Here is a 10,546-nt window from a genome sequence, read left to right as displayed (position 1 = left end):
AAAAACTGACACAGACTAAATCTAGAAGAACTGTTTCAACATCTCCAAGATGTTTCAAATAACCTACCTGAAAAACTATGCACAAGTGCACATAGGGCAAAAGCTTCTTTAAACGCAAAGGATGGTCGCATCAAATGCTGATTTATTTTAATTAATAGACATTCATTAATAAAGAAAATCTATTTATGACATTGTTTTTGACAGCATCCTCATTTTATGTGCTTAACTGCCTAAAAATGTTAACAGTACTGTAGCTTTGTAGGTATAGGTCTCTTAAAGCAGATGTTGCCACAGTTCTTCTGGATTTAGTCTGTCTCCGTTTTTTTCTGTTTCTTAAGACAGACTGGACTGAATGATGGAGAGATCACATCTCTGTTTGCACAAGGAGTCTGACAACAGCCTGTGCTCCACACAAAAATCTCACTGGATTATTACAATTAATGGCAAAATGAATGTTTAGAAATGTAAACTGATATTTCCTACTGACACACTACACTCTAAAAAGTGCTGGGTTATTTTTGTAAACACATTGTTGGGTTAATTGTGCTGGGTCAAAATTCTGGGTTGTTTGAGGTACTGTTAACACACAGTTGGGTTGATCAAGCTGGGTCAAATGGACTCTAGGGGGGTTCTTTCACCACTGAACACGCGGGTTGGGTTATTTTAACCCAACCGGTTTGTTTATTTTTCCACTTCATCGAACTTTCTGGATTCTTCACTCGTCTCCTCGTCAGGCGGTCACGCAATTCGCAGCAAACAGGATTATACGGTAAGTTAACATGATTATATGATTATTTACCTTTAATTTTTAATAAGTTGTGGTTTAAAGCACAGTAATTACACTGTTTAATGCAATATTTGATATGTTGCTGTACGGGGTTAGTGTTTTATTCTGTGAATGATTAACGAACGTTAAGTAGCAGCCTGGTACTTTTTGGCCTCAACAATCCCTTTATCGTTAAATAAAAGTTGTATGTGTGTGCACGTACAAAGTTTTATTTATATACAGTACACATTCTTTTTTTATCAGTACCGTCCTTTACACGCTTCATGAAAACAGGCATAGGTTAGAAATACGGGTAAGTTCAGTTACTGTCTGCATACTGTATGGCTTTGTAATGTTTTGTCAGAATTATGTCATTTCGTACTAAAATTGATCTTTTAAGGGCATATTTTTTTAAGTCAATGTCTGCGACGTGCCGAATCATCCAACGATAGATCCGTCATTTTTATGTTGTGCATTTTCGCGCTCTTTTTTCCTCAGGTAGCTGCATTAGCTACGCTATGCACCTTACTTTAATGACTAGTGGTTTATGGTGTAGTGCAGGGTATACCCAGGTATACGGCTTATGTCCACTTCTTTATCAGTTGGCTTTGCGTGTACCCACTTCTAAATCCCCTCTGTTGCGCATCGAGTAGTGTCCTTTATTAGCCAAAATCTTGACAGTCCACCACATGAATAGCCAATTCAATCGCATGTGAGTAAATGCAAATATTCCCTAAAAACACCCGGTAAGGACAGTGATGCCATCAGAACCGTGGCGCGGGCTTCCTTTGAAATATGTTTGATGATTGCGCCTAAATGCGCCCGCGCCCGCTCCGTCCACTCCTCCACCCAGATGCTGCCTGTTCATACGCGAGGGCATGTCAGGGGAGGCTCTGACACAGAGAAAACCCGACCGATTTAACCAGAGACTGCGGAGAATCACGTCCAGACGTCAATAAGGTATTTTCAGCGTGTATTTGCATTTGGGCCATATACCCACTTCTCCAGGCACCACGACACCACTGTTTATGAGGTCCTTTTACTCTTCCTCTATTTTAGTGAATGCTTGTGTTACATTACAAACTAGGAGACCAGTATAAAAATTAAATGGGTATGCCGTCTGATTTTTTTTTTTTTAACAGTGTAGATTCTGCCCTTAAGATTGGAGACTGATAAATGCAGTTCAGTGGTGAGATGCTAGCTTGGGTTGCCTTCAAGTACCATATAATATAGAATCACGTGTTTGACAAAGGCTCCAGTGCCTACAGAATTTGTGTTCTAACTCTGAAGATCGCCAAAGTTTTACAACAATGCAATCAAACTGTTTTAATTTGGCACTACTGCGCCAAACGTTTTTTTTAAAACGTTTACGAGATCTCGCGATATTAAAATGCTTGAGAATAGTGATGGGAAGTTCGGATCATTTTACCGACTCGGTCCTTTGAGTCTCGTTCAGCAAAATGAACGAATCTTTTTTCGAGTCATTTCGTTCATTTCGTTCATTTTAGCAAAATATAATTAAAATGTTACGTTTTACCTCCCTAACACATCTACTGCTTACACAAACGTTGATCACACTACAAACAAAACAAAACTATAATGCTATAAGAAACAGAAAAGATTCATTCATTGTTTACCTGGGTCTTTAGTCTATGATTCGCTCACCTCGCCTCTTATCTGACAAGTTTTCGGGTTTGAGTTGTTCGTTCATCACGTGACAGCCCAATTAGCTAACCAACGCAGTCTGAGCCGGAAAGAGAATTGATTAGTTCATCTCTCGAGTCCTCGGGTTTGAGTCGTTCGTTCATCACGTGACAGCCCTGTAATGTTAACCTATGCAGCCTGAGCCGGAAAGAGAATTGATTAGTTCATCTTATGAGTCTTCGGGTTTGAATCGTTCGTTCATCACGTGACAGCCCTGTAATGTTAACCTATGCAGCCTGAGCCGGAAGGAGAATTGATTAGTTCATCTTATGAGTCTTCGGGTTTGAGTCGTTCGTTCATCACGTGACAGCCCTGTAATGTTAACCTATGCAGCCTGAGCCGGAAAGAGAATTGATTAGTTCATCTTATGAGTCTTCGGGTTTGAGTCGTTCGTTCATCACGTGACAGCCCTGTAATGTTAACCTATGCAGCCTGAGCCGGAAAGAGAATTGATTAGTTCATCTTATGAGTCTTCGGGTTTGAGTCGTTCGTTCATCACGTGACAGCCCTGTAATGTTAACCTATGCAGCCTGAGCCGGAAAGAGAATTGATTAGTTCATCTTATGAGTCTTCGGGTTTGAGTCGTTCGTTCATCACGTGACAGCCCTGTAATGTTAACCTATGCAGCCTGAGCCGGAAGGAGAATTGATTAGTTCATCTTTTGAGTCTTCGGGTTTGAATCGTTCGTTCATCACGTGACAGCCCCATAAGGTGAACGAACGACTCTAAAACAGGTGAACTAATTCCAGTACAGAACCTAATAGGATGTTGCGCATGCGCGACTGAACGAATCACTCCCCGAGGCGACTCGTTCGTCCCGAGTCACATTAAAGATTCGTTCAAAATGAACGAATCGTTCAAGAACGACCCATCACTACTTGAGAAGCTTTCTCGCGATATCAGCATAATAGAACTGATCTGTGTTTAAACGATTGCGCTGCATCTAAACGCATTAACCTGCTTTCTATATAAAATACGTCATTGTAAAAACAGTTTTGTGAAATTCTAATTTTCTAAATCTGAAATTTCATTCTAGATATGTGAGATTGCTGGTGCAGATGGACAGCTTTGTAATAGAGAAGTTGACGGAAAGGCAGCTTGATACCTTGGTTAAAACCTTTGAAGGTAAGTTATATCATTCAGTAACATTCAATACCCATGATTTGTTTTAGAATTTGATCTTTTCATTAAAATAATCATAGTTACTGGTATGGCAATAAAATCAAACGATCAATTTAACATTTAAAAGCTTTAATCTATTTAACCACATTTGTTTTTTGTTTGTTTGTTTGTTTGTTTTTTGTTTGTTTGTTTTGTTTTTGTTTTTTTTTTCAGATTTTATCAGATTTCACAAGACTTCAGGAAGCTACATCCAGAGGCAGACTTTTTGAAGACTGGGCTACAATTGCAGACCAAACTGTTGTCTATGCCCAGCAAGATGGAAAGGTGCATTAAGAGCTGGGTGACATGACTTCAGGTAAGGTATTCCTTATAATATGTCAATCTATAGAAACAAAATTCAGCTGTATTTGACCATTTCACATGAAGTTCTGTCAGTGAGGGGGGACATGTAGGGACGCGTGCCGTGCAAGAAAAATAGGCTACAACCGCATCTCTGGTCATTTTAATATGTAATCTGTAATGTTAGTAATACCAGTCGGATGTTTTTGCACATCAATCTGACGATAAATGTGGCACACCCTGTTTTTCTGATGCACACCCAGAGTCTTTTTTCGGGCTACGCTACATGAAATTCTGTCAGTGAGGGGGGAGTTGTAGTGACGCATGCCGCGCAAGAAAAATAGGCTACAACCGCATCTCTGGTCATTTTAATATGTAATCTGTAATGTTAGTAATACCAGTCGGATGTTTTTGCACATCAATCTGACGATAAATGTGGGACACCCTGTTTTTCTGATGCACACCCAGAGTCTCTTTTCGGGCTACGCTACTGATTTGACACATCAACTGGTAAATACAATGGTACAGTAAGACTTAACTAGTTGCTTATTAGTTTGTGTATTGGCTGTTAATTAGTACTTATAAAGCACATACTGATGCCTTATTTTGCATGATTATATTCTACATCCCTGAATCCCACCCCACACCTAAACTTAACCTGCAGTAGTTGAATGGGGGTGGGAATTCATTTGCATTAATACCATTATAATTTTTATGTATTTTTTTTATTGCAATTTCATTATTTAAAGGAATAAAGAAATTTCATTGTGTTGTTTTGATTATGAGATAAGTTTCACAGTTTGCACTGTATTATTCTTATGATTTAGATGCTGAAGGGGAGAGTGCTTTCAAAGTCCTGCCCATTCTGGAGGAATGGTCCACAGAACCACAACCACATAATTCTGGAAGCCATTCATTGACATACAACCTGTACGTTTTGTTTTACTTTATTAATATATATATATATATATATATAATGAATTTTTGGAAATGCAAACTGACACACTACAACAAAAAATAGAAATCACTGACTTAAAACCATTTTTAGCTGGTGAAAGTACTAGTGCTCCAGTCATTTTGGCCACCACTGTAAGAAGTGTTCAGATGTAAAAGACTAAAAATGTGCAGTTTGAAGTTTTCTTCTAAAATGAGCATTTTTTCAGGCTTCAGTGTCTTCAAGACTAAGTGTCGTATAATTAACAGGTGGGGACCAGCATGGTGGATTTGTGTCTTGGGGACGAGACAACGACATCCCAGACCTTCACCATTGTTTCGGGCCATGCCACTGAAGCAGACTCGTTGCCAGGGAATTTCTCCGGCTTGCAGTATATTATATTGATGGATAAGTCTTCATGTGTGAATTTTTTAAGGCCAACAGTTTTTTCTGGCCACTTGTAACATGTTTTAAATTGTCATATGTATTGTCTGGTGGACACTTTGTTTGGCTTAGTTTTAATAGCACAATGTTTGGAACAATTTTCATGTGGCAATAATTAATTTTTGAGTGTTCTGCTGCTACAATGTTGACAAAAAATGGGAATCTACAGTGCCTAGTTTACACAGTTTTGTGTTTTAAATTAACCTATCTACTGAAGTTGTTGTTTTATGTGTCTGTAATGGTTGGATAAAATGTGTGACAGCTGCACCCATTTGAAAATTGTTTTAAAAAGAAATAAAACTCATTAAATTAATATTTACAGTTGCATTTTTTTGTGTTTTTCTAACTGTACAGAAAAGCAATAATAATTTTACATTCTTTTGTGATTATTTATTATTGTTGGTAAATATAAAGGTTGCAAGGCAATAAGACAACAAATAACCCAGTGTTTAGGTTATGTTTAACCCAGCAACACAGTTAACCTGACCCACTGGTTGGGTCAAATAAGCAACCCAGCATTCTGGGTCAAATGGTTAAACCCAGCACTTGGGTCAAAACAACCCAACGCGTGTTCTGTCCCATAGTTCGCCAGCAGCTGGGTTAAGGTTGGGTTATTTTTTAACCCAGCACTTTTAAGAGTGTACAGCAAAATACTGACTTCAGCTGACTTTGAACCATTTTTAGCTGATGAAAATACTAGTGGCCTAAGACTTTTGCACAGTACTGTACATAAAAGATTTAATGTAAACCATGTGTTTTTAAAGAAACTCATACAATTTGCACATGTATTTTTTGTTATTTGGAGAAAATGTTTTTGTTTGCATGTTAATGTCCCCATGCCTAGCTATTGAACACACTGGATTATACAGATATGATTGAATTATTATTTAAAATATTATTTTAAAATATTAAGATGACAGGGTGGACACACAAAGCAGAACACTCAAAGCATTACAAAATATGACAATGAAAAATTTAACTTAGAAAAAAATAATATAATAATAATAATAAGTAATATAATTATTATAATATAAGTAATATAATATAATAAGTAATATAATATAATTATCTTACATCCCTTAACCCCCCATTTAATCCATTTAATCATTTAACTTTTTAGCAATATTAATTACAAATGAATGCTATGTCCACCCTGTCATGTGTATGTCCATTAGCATATTAGCTTACAACAAACTGGGACTAGCTAAATAGTCTGGTTGTTAAAGAGAGTTTGGTATATATAAACTTACATATTTAAAAAAATACTGTATTCTAATCACTTCTGGTGTATTTTTTATGCTGACAGGGTGGACATGTTAAGCTTTGGCAAAGCAAGTAAGCACAAAGAATACAAAGAAAATTTGTCAATTGAAAAGTCAACAACTTACCTCAGCCGTCGAAATTCCCGCCACTGAAGACAAAAAATCTGTTGTCCTGATGTCGCTAAAGGGGACGGCCTTTTCTTAAAGGGGCCAATACGACAGGTTGGACAACCAAGGGACACAGACACTCTTTTTTTTAATTAAATAAAAAATATTGTTTTTATTACCAAATGATCAAAACACTTAAATTGAGTATTCTCTTATTTAACAAAATATTAATAGGAGAACAAAATTTTCAAATTTTATGATTTGACTATATTCTACTCTCATTCAAATTTAATGAGCAGTGCATGGGACATAGCAAATTAACATGCATCCTCTTACAGAAAGCTAAAAAAGCCAATTAATGCTTTTGTTATGAACATAAAATCTTAGTCTAATATAACATACCCTTTCATAGTCATTTTTATGTTAAGTATGACTTGAGTATGAGTATTTAACAGAATGAGTATTTATGTACAGGACACCAAAAGGCACCCTACAGTGATACAGTGATACCCTAGTAACATTTTGCAGTGATATAAACAATCAAGCATGTTAATTGTAGCGCAAACTGTATGAATGCAATGTAAGTTGCTTTGAATAAAAGCATATGCCAAATACATACATGTAAAAATGTAAATGCTATTGGTATAGAGTGCTTTTCTGAACATATCTTTTTAAAAGGTGATCCCGGGTTATATATATTGCTGGTAAAACTAAGATATTCTAATTTGACAAGAAATGATTATTCTTGTCTCTAAAATACATTTTGGTCTTGGAGAGGGTTGTCAATCTACAGCAGGGCTATCCGCAATCTAACAATATACAATTTTTAAAATTCCCCAAAAATCCCAAAACTTTAGGAAAATTCAGGAAACTGCTTTAATGTGAACTCCATCAGTTCTAAATTGCTCATTGCATCATATAATCAGCAAGAACCATCAATGTATGAATCAAATTCACATAGACTGCTGACAGTTTCTGTAACGTACATCATTTTATTATATCCATGTTTGCTTTTACAAACAAATCGTGCAGAAGTTATTGTTATTGAAGTTAGGGGTTATGTTTGAGCTCCACTGCCATAGTCTTCACTCCTATTCTTGTTGCTCCCCAACAACCAAGTTGCTGTTTATTTGCATAAAGTTAAACCTTTCTCAAAGGTTTCTGAAGTCACTGACAGTGATTTTAATGTTAAAAGACTGTAAAAATGCTAATTGGTTAAAGGTAAGTTCCCCTACTATATGGTGAAAAAAACTGTATTGGACATTATGTATAGTTTTATGATAGTATACCATTTTTGCAAATGAAAAGAACATAAAATTTACAGTGAATAACCGCAAAGTGACATTCCCTGCGTTACATTCCACATGGTTTTTGTTTCAGTTGTGAACATTAGGGTTGTATGTTCTAATGTTGTTGAATGTTTATTGCATTATTTCATATTTATTGTTTGTGTGAATGACACTGTGCGCCGTCCATATTTGTTAGTATTTAAAATCTGCTTGTGATGGGCTTTGGTTCATCATATGACTTGCTTTTGTTGGTTATCAGTGTGCTACAAAGGTATTAAACAAATGTCAGTACTTCAGTAACTCTATATCAGTTAATGAAATTGCAGTATTTAAATGTAAATTTAAGTTAAATCTGTAAATCCTAAAATGTTGCTACCATATTTTTTTATGGTAAAATTCTGCCAACCACAGCCGCCATTTTTTTTACTGTAAATTTTACAGATTTTTTTTTAACATTTGCTGTAGCTCTTGTGGAAAAATAAAATGTCGTTCTATTTCACTCCATGAGAGTGTGTATCTAGATGTGAGCCTTTTGCATGCATTTGATTCTTGTCATTAGTGACGCTTTTTGTCCAGTCACAAAGGTAAGACAATAAATTTATCGTTGAGCGATAAAATATTAAGCTGTGCAAAACTGTAGAACTTGCAACATATCATACATATACATACTGCTTTATTGTACTCATAAAATACTGCTTGGTTAAGTGGATGTGTGTTCCAGACTGAAATACTATGGGTTGTCAACAAGGATAGAGAGCCAAAAAAGCCTCTTAGAGACCAAACAGGCGATTTCATCCTACTATGTTCTGCTTAGGCTACAGGCTTGTGTGATTGGGCAGCAAGACAACACGTCGGCTATCATGCATTTGGACGCGGGCTTTTTTTTAATTGTCTTGTATGATGTGCAATATTTAGCACCTATAGCACCGATTAATTTTAGTGAATAATTAGGAACTATTCTTTTTAGATTTTTACAGTGACCTTTTTTCATGTCAGTGTCAATTTTGGAATCAAAATTTGGTGGCTCCACTGGGATGGGCACATTGTAAAAGCAGGCTTTTTCTCCTCAATTGTGCTCCTATGTATAATAATTTGTTTCGTGTGAAATTGTACATAAAGAGGGTGCCAATGAATGTATGTGCAAAGAGTTTTAAAGATCTTTTAAAGTTTTGACATCAAGTCTGTATTATTCAGCATTTTTGGAAACTCACCAGGCAAGGCCACTTGGAGTTCACAGAAGGTAATCTTGGATCAGACGAGTTGGGCCACATCCAAATACATGTTCCAGTGAGTTTTTCCAGCTGAATATAAAGGAGTTTGGGGGTAGTTGTTAAACAGGGAAGTTGTTGCATATCATGTTTTGCATATCAGTAACTGTAAGATTTTGAGTCAAATGTCCAATTACACATAGTTATTTTCTCATTTGCATTAGAATCATTTTGCTAAAATTCAAAATCATCATAAATTTTGTAATGTCTGTTAACAAGTAAACAGTAAAATACATCTGACATTTTGACTACAAGTCAATTTAGACCAAAAAAAAAAAAGTTTGGAAATTTGGCAACATCGAAATGGTGCGAAACTTGGTAACTTTTATTCACACTTGTGTTGTTCACAGCCAAACTGGAAATTAATAGGAAATAGGAAAAAATACAAAAATGCAAAGATGTTTTATGTGTGTGAAATCTACAAATTAGCCACAATGCAAAAAAAAGTACACAGCAATAAACGGGTGATAAAAAAAAATTTGGCCTGAAAACACTGCTCAGTAACTAAGGAATACACAGCGCTGAATATGACTTTACAGGCTAGATGCACTATACTATGTTATTACAGGTGATTTCTTTTTTTTTTTTTTTTATAAGGTGGACAAAATTTTTGCCCCAATTCTATAGATATTTTACAGTTTAAACAAAAAGGTGCCCATAATTTAGAATATTAATTAGTAACATGAAATGCGCTAAAATGCAAAATATTAAAGAAAAAAAACACATTATTGAAATGAAATATAGTATATTCATTTTACAAAAATAAAAGTATTACAGTTATGGCCTCAGGTCAGTTTTGACCATGAACAACATCCCAAATGAACAATACCAGAGGGTTAAACATTTCTTAGATCAAGAGTTGTTGTTGTTGTTGTTGTTGTTTTTTTCCTATATATATATATATATATATATATATTTTTTTTTTTTTTTTAGAAATGTCAGATCACTGTCAGATGTTTTATACAGTACTCCATTTATACTTTAATTATGGTTTGTGTTGGACAAACAGTGGCTTGACATTTATGTTGCCTTTCAAATGTTTGTTTTTTTCTTTAATTTAAAAGCTGTTTTAATTTTGCCCAAAACTTTAAATAGCCTATAGTTCAACTTTTAAATGTTGTGGAAGATTATTTTTTTTAGAATTTTGACAGTGTTTCATAATTAATAGGCTACATTTTCAAATCCCATACCATCTATTGAACACAAATAAACTGGGAACTATTTGGTTGTCGCGTCGCGGTGGGGAAATCCTCCTCGCAGCGGCTGAGATCCCTCACCCCGCCTCCTGTAATACGATCAGCTGAAGAGCC

The 10,546-nt window shown here is 35.6% G+C and overlaps 1 long non-coding RNA gene across 1 annotated transcript; it reads left to right on the top strand.

Moving 5' to 3' along the window:
- Window positions 1–3,463: 3,463 nt before the first annotated feature.
- On the top strand, window positions 3,464–5,443 carry LOC127172253 (uncharacterized). The gene is made up of 4 exons (XR_007828609.1): window positions 3,464–3,595; window positions 3,806–3,947; window positions 4,759–4,861; window positions 5,135–5,443. It is a non-coding gene; the product is annotated as an uncharacterized LOC127172253 (long non-coding RNA).
- The last annotated feature ends 5,103 nt before the right edge of the window (window positions 5,444–10,546 follow it).

Source organism: Labeo rohita, chromosome 10, assembly GCF_022985175.1.
Source record: "Labeo rohita strain BAU-BD-2019 chromosome 10, IGBB_LRoh.1.0, whole genome shotgun sequence".
Lineage (NCBI taxonomy): Eukaryota > Metazoa > Chordata > Actinopteri > Cypriniformes > Cyprinidae > Labeo > Labeo rohita.
Note: the sequence above shows the minus strand (reverse complement) of the source record. Positions and strands in the feature narration are given on the sequence as shown.